At 42.6% G+C, this 7,064-nt stretch overlaps 1 long non-coding RNA gene across 2 annotated transcripts in view; it reads right to left on the reverse strand.

The window, feature by feature from the left end:
- LOC147818654 (uncharacterized) overlaps positions 1–7,064 on the reverse strand; it is a 17,325-nt gene continuing 10,261 nt past the window's right edge. For both annotated transcript variants that reach the window (XR_015437773.1, XR_015437774.1), the window contains exons 6-8: positions 3,951–3,999; positions 3,545–3,732; positions 1–379 (exon numbers count right to left, since the gene is read on the reverse strand). This is a non-coding gene — a long non-coding RNA (uncharacterized LOC147818654). The remainder of the gene's footprint in view (positions 380–3,544; positions 3,733–3,950; positions 4,000–7,064) is intronic.

The raw sequence follows: 7,064 nt of genomic DNA on the forward strand, positions 1-7,064 counted from the left end.
GTCCCCTCCTGACCCTGTCAGGCCCAGCCACAATACCTGACCCCGCCCCAGAGACGGGACGATTGGAGTTCAAGGTAAATGTCCCTTTCTCTGGTCCGTCTGCAGGCTGCCCTGCCTGGCCCCTGTCCGGCACTTGTCCCATAATCACATGCACCGCTCTTTTTTTCATACTTTCTCACACGCACAGACAGACACACACACACTGTTTTTTTATTTTTTTTTAGGAGCCATGACTTTGCCTTGAAAATGGAGGCTTTCCTTTCTCTAGAGCTTTTCCATTGTAATCAATTCTGACCACCGGCTCTCATTCAGACGTCTCTGCCACTCAGATGATTTCCCTCCTTTTTCGTCGCTCTTATTGATTCATCAGGCTCTCTTTCTGTGTTGGGAAGAGAGAGAGAGAGAGAGAGAGAGAGAGAGAGAGAGAGAGAGAGAGAGAGAGAGAGCATGTCAAGAAGTTTAAAGCAACATGTGTTGAACCTTACCACACACAAAGCAAAGCTGAGATGCAGAATCCATAAAATGTACCAGACCTTCACTGCTCCACTTTACTTTTTGGTAATACTGCGTGTTTCTAAGTGTGACATTCACCATTTCTTGGAATTAAAACATCTAAAAATGGTGACATTTAGTGGCCATTTTCTCCTAATATTTGTCTAAATGAGTATTAGAAGACACCTCTCACACTCACAGGGGGATACATACAATATGATTAACAACCGCAAAATGAACATCATCCAAAATACTTTTTTTTTTTAATTTGCTCCTTCTGTCATTTTAAACCCACAAAGATCCACTGAATTTCCTTGAAAGATCATCAGAGTCAAGCAAAAGATCCACTGATCAGTTTTCATACAGAAAACTACAGTTCCACCTTGCAGCTCTCAGGTGTGAATGAGACTGACTTTCATGGTGTGACACTGCCTGACAGTGGCTGCTCCACCCACACCTGCCAGGTCAATAACAGCCTGATATTAATGAATCAATTATTCAGCTCTGCCATGAGCGCAATGATTAAATTAAAGCAGCAGAGCCGTGTGAGTGGAGAAGCCTGTCCACTGTTGAGGAGAAAATGTGTCGGTGCATCAGAGAGATGACAAGACTCTCAAGTGGTTTAACGCTTTGATAAATACAGTATATCCTGCGGTGATGTTTACCCCTATAAATAAGTGAAACTACTGTATTAACTCATTTTCTGCAGAGGTATCCACAGACACCAGCAGAGCAAATATCAGCACACAAATGAAGTCACGTGACATAAAGTGAAACTAATCCAGTTTATCTGAAAATGACCTCTTATAGATGTTTTCTAATTTGAACTGATGGATATCAAAAGAAATAAGGGACAAACGAACATATTTCCAATGTGTTTCACAAATACAACGTCCAATTCTCATCAGTGTGAGCAGCAAACAGCTGTGACGCAGGACTGAAACTCAGTGTGTGCAGCTAACACGTGCATTTGAATGCTTGGAACACGGAATTTGTCTGTAACGTGACGGTCGGTAAATCTTACGTAATCTACCGGAGACAACCGAGGTTTTGCGGGTGTATCATGGATCTCCCAGCAACCACGGCAGTCTGTGGGTTAGAGAGAGAACTTATAACAGCCAGGCTCAACGGAGACACCTGAGAGCGCTCATCACAGCGCAAGTGTGAGTCAGAGCAGCGAGTTTAAGATGAAGAAGCACAGGGGTCGGCATGAATCTGAATTGCGTTTCTGTAAACTGTAGCTGCAGCTCTTCATTTTTAGAAATATGCTTTCTATCGTATACCTGACCGAAATGAGATTTTATTTGTCTCTCTCGTCTCTGTGTGTCCGATACAGCATATAAATGTTAAAATCCCTAAATCTAAGTGTCTCTGACTGAACGAAAGAGCATTTGTATAAAAAAAACAACACACTGTGTGGTTTTAGCGGCAATAATTTCAGCCTTTTTGGCAAAAACCATTGCCGTGTCTCACTTTGTGTTCTTCCATTCTCACACCTGCTGGTTCGAGAGCACAAATACGTTCACACTGAAAAAGTACGATTGAGCTTAAAACGGTGGACACTTCTCACCCTCAACAGTCGCCATCTTGGCTACGTGGCCGAAAAATGGAGGGACAACCAACGTGTTTTCAAACTGAGGAAGGAGAATACGTTGTTGAGCACCGATGGCGGCCGAAATTCCACGTCACACAGGAGGGTAAAACGTTCACTTTCAAGTCGAGTGATCAAAGCAGGCAACAATCACGGTCACATGTTGCGACAATGGTGTTTGATGGTACAACACTAACCTTGTCGGACTTCCGGCACCACACCGGTGAGTATACTGTGTACAAAGTGCAGTACATGTGAGTGTACCGACTGAAGCATGAGACACAGCACACGTCTGTACTCGGTGCACCGATACTGAACTGTCTCGCCTGTGTCTGGGTTGGAGTTTCCTGAAATATGGTTGTGTTTCTCTAAAAGGAAATCTCACTTGCATCACTGTAGGTCTTCGTGCTTTCCACGAATCACTGTGTGATCAGGTGCCGTAATTGACTCCTCTTCTTCCGTGTGTCCCCCAGAATGCATTTCCACAGCACCCGGGGAACAGGCACGGACTTGTTACGTCCACCTGTTGGCTGCACTTCAGTGAAACTTCCAGCATCTGAAATGTGCACGATGAGGGTCCTAGATAAGACAAGAACGTTCAGCAGTTCAGGTTCAAGCATGAAATCTGGCGGGCGTTAACGCACCCCCGAATCTAAATCTTAAAAAACACGCCTCAGGTTCGTGTGTGTGTGTCTAAGTGTTGATGTGTTTTCCTCATTGCACGTGTGTCGGTATGTGTGCGACCGATCACTTTGAACCTCGTCTCTCTGATTCTTGGCAGGAAGTGAGTGTCGGCAGCTCTTGGTCATAAAACTGCTTTTGGTCACTCTCCCAGAGTGCACTGGGAGGGGAGAGGACAGAGAATCTCTGTGTCATCTCTCCATGGCACGGGATGTGAGGAGATCGCCGGGAATGTCAATAATCGCTCGAACCGAGGACGAGCTGCTGCCTGCTCTCAGTGCAACGCGGCCACCTGAATATCAATTCAAGGCCAATTAAAAAACAAAACATGGCTTTTACTTTTCAAAATAAAGCAGTGACACCTTAAAAGACGATGCCTTTTTATCTCTTTAATATGAGAGTGGACTAATAGCTAACATGAGGATAAGACCCACATGTGATCTATGGAGTATTAACCTTTATTTATGATTAAATTCAAATGTGAAAATTCTAATTTTAAACATATTTGTTTCTGCAGCCTGTTAGATGTCACAGATGGACCTTGTGAAAACCTGGCTTGGATTTATACCTTCATTCATGAGGTTTAGATTGATCATGAAGTGTTGGGTCCCACTTGTTGACATCACCACCGCAGTATTAGAAGCATGTATCGTACATGGTCTGGCTGCATCATGCTGTAACTTTGTGATACAGAACACATCCATTTCTCCGGAGGTAACTTATATTTCTCTTTGTCTTATGGCTTCTGTCTTAACACTGTGTTTATGTTGTTTTACTCACTGTGGAATACGGGCTGTGATCACAGCGAGGTTTGCAGTGGAGATGTCCCAGATGTGTGTTATTAAAAAGGAAAAGGCAGCATCAGAAAACGCAAGCTGCCCACGCTGACCAGTCACAGTTACTGTCGTCCCCGTGCGGTGTCTCCATAGCAAGTTCTCACTTCATGTGTATTTTCCCATGTCCGTTTGCTGTCAGAGAAATAGCAACAGTTCTTTTACTGAGGTTTTTAAAACAGTCTTTTCTTAAAATTGACCAGTAGAGATGCAGTAGCCCATCAAACAAATATTCTCATAAAGTTTGAAAGAAATTGTGCTCGATATTTGTTTTGTTCCTACACATCAGCAGTTGAAATTACACTCTTTAGCTAGAACTTACAACCAGTCAATAAATCCAGTGTCTTTCTCACCTGGTAAGTGTTTGGTCCCTGTGTGCACAGGAAGTGACGCCTTTTATGTCTGTGGTTCGTTTGGAGTGAACACAGTAAGAAGAATTGAGTTAGTGAGAGCAGCAGATTACCAAATTACCATTATTAAAAAAAAAAAAAAAAATAGATATATCCTAGTGTGACTCTAGGGAGATTTTTTTCCTCTCAATTCCTTAAACTTTTGCAATTTGTTAAAATATATTTTATATATCCTATAACAATATAGTGATGTAAAAAGCATGAAAGTGAACCTTGAAAAGCTGCGTCAGGCTTGACGTGATATTTTCTTATCAAAGGATCATAGACTCTTACTTTAAGTGAAGAGTACAGATCCAAGAAACTTTTTCATTACATACATATATATATACATATATATATATATATATATATATACACTGTCAGAATGAAGTCTTCACTTGTAAAGGCACAAGACAATATTTTATTGATTTACACGGAGAAAAGATTGTTGTTGTTTTTTTCTTTAACACTTGATCCATCTTAAAAATTGATTGAGTTGTCAAAATCGCTGTGTGTTCATTTTGTCTGCTGTGGAACTGGGGGCTCAGCTTTCTCCCATTGGGGGTATATTTGTAGCTACAACACAATGTTCAAAAGCCTTTGTCCCTCATCCTATTGCTGTGATCTGCGTCTCAGGGCTCGTGGACAAAAGGTGTCAAACGGAGCGTTGGACTTGGCCTGCCATGTCCTCCCGAGGCTGCTCCTAATCCTATTACTGTGGCCTGTGCAGGAGTATGGATCCTGCACTCCCTTCATCCCGGCGACTATTAAAGCCTATGGGGGCCCTGTGTGTTTACTCTGTGTATGTGTGCATGTCTGTGTGTGTGTGTGTGTTCTTGTGTGTGTAATTGCATTGTAAGCGACTTCTTATCCACGTTGTCATAATGTGTTATCCAGTGATGCGGCTCGAGGTTTGCCGTCTTTTTCGGTTTGCTACGGGGCAGGTGGATGTTTCAATCTCTCGCCGCTGCGGCTCGGTGCAACTGCGGCCACTCCGTCCAGCTGTGGTGAAGCTTTAGGTCAAATTGTTTGGATTTGGATTATCAAGGTTTAGTGTATCGCATCATATCATATAAGGTTCACATCACAACACGCTTTGGAAATTGAACAATTCAAAAGGCCTATTTTCAAAATCTGTTGTCACCACATCTGTATGAAAACTTGTTTTTGCAGTAGTTGTAGTAGAGTAAGATTTCTTTCTCGAGTCTTCAATATTATGAAATTGAATTAAAATGAATTAAATAGTGACACGGCTGAAACGTGTCGAATCTTTACACCTCAGCCCCTCGTTACAGATTCTCTGTCAACATATTCCTCTCTATCATGAGAGACCAACTGTGGAGAAGAGCCACTTCTGACTCTGTATTCATGGGAAATAGGGATGTCAGACTGTAGAGTAAATGCTAAAACAATATCTAGTAGTCATACGGATTGAATTAAGCAGATTCTTATCTAAAAATGACCAAGTGCACACGTTGAGTTCAACCTGCAGCACTGCACATCAGGGTATAATGATTAATACAAACAGTGATTTGATTTGATTCTTTCAGCAAAGATTCATCATCAAATCAAAGCAGCTATATTACTGGAAATTTTCATTAAACAGATTTGGTCGATAAAACATATAAATCTAATGTAATCAGTAATCAGTCTATGCTTTTGCACATTTCGTAGATATACTCATCAAGGATTCATTCTTTCCTTATATTTGGTTCTGTAGAACAAATTCATATTTATCCACAAATTCAACCACTGAAACAGGACTTGTACAGCATGTCTGAGCTGTGTAAACAGCAGTCAGTAGGTAGTGGATCAATGGAGAGAAGCTTTGTGATGCTGATCAACATTAATCAATATTTCAAACTTCTAAAATTGCTGATGTTTCAAGTTTCAAATCAACAAATCATGATACAGCAACTGCAATGAAGAGAGGTGACAAGGTTCAAAGCCACAGCGCAGCAGATGAAACAAGATGTATGATATAAAGTTATAAAGTTTATACACTGTTGCTCATAAAGTAGGAATAAAATATTTTTTACCTCTTTCCATGAAATGATTGACACTGTGATTTATTCTTGACAGATAAAATGTATATCTTTTCAAAAGTTTGCACTTTGCACCGGGTCAAAAGTGATTACTGATGCATTTAAATAAGAATAAACAGAGGATTGTGTCTGAAAACAAAATTATTCCAACTTTATGGGCAACAGTGTATAGATACATATATGCATATATACATATATATATATAAGAAAATGTGTTTTCCCATGTTGAGCAAAACCCTGATTCATCACCCCCCTTCAGTCCGTCTTATTGTCTATCAGCAGTTCTCAGATTAAAACGAGCGGAATGAAATGTCGTCCAACGGCCTTTTGTTTTCTCTGGGTATCACTTATCTGGCTAAAGTGCAGGCCGCGGCCACACAGACAGACGCACACGCACACGCAGTCGTCCACATCCTCTTAATAGTCGCATTTGCGTGTACATTGACCAGAGTCAATTGCCTGTCAAATGCTATGCGCGATTAGACACCAGTAGGTATACGGCCTAATGCAGGGGAGCCCCCCAAAGCCTGGACATTGAGGGGGCCCCACTCTGTGAACCCCATGGCCCTTCTCACTCCCCTTCACCCATCCCCTCCCTTTTTCATCTCACCGCCCCAGTTCAATGTTAATGTCCAGTGGTGTCCACTCTGCGGACGTCTCCCTCCCGAGCAGAGACCCGGAGAAGAAAGGACCAGAAAGAGAAAGAAAACCAAACCTTCCCTCCTTCTTTTCTCACCCTGGCCTCCTCTTGTGTGCTGTCCAGCTGGCTGTGACCCCTTGACCCCCTGACCCTCACTCCTGACCCCTGGACCCGTTCCCACGCCACGCCTTTTTGTGTCCACCTCGCCATGGCAACACCTTGGTCGCTGCTGCTGCCACGGTAACAGATGGACAGGGGCCTGGAAATAACTTCATTCAGCCCCGCCCGGAGGGTTGAGCACCATGGACAATCTGCCTGAACCCCCCCCTCCCATACCCTGTCTCACACACATACACATAATTGGACACACACACACAGACACACACAGCGATG

The sequence above is a fragment of the Seriola lalandi genome, unplaced genomic scaffold (genome assembly GCF_002814215.2).
Source record: "Seriola lalandi dorsalis isolate HSWRI2012SDOR001 ecotype SW California unplaced genomic scaffold, Sedor1 jcf7180002054538, whole genome shotgun sequence".
NCBI lineage: Eukaryota > Metazoa > Chordata > Actinopteri > Carangiformes > Carangidae > Seriola > Seriola lalandi.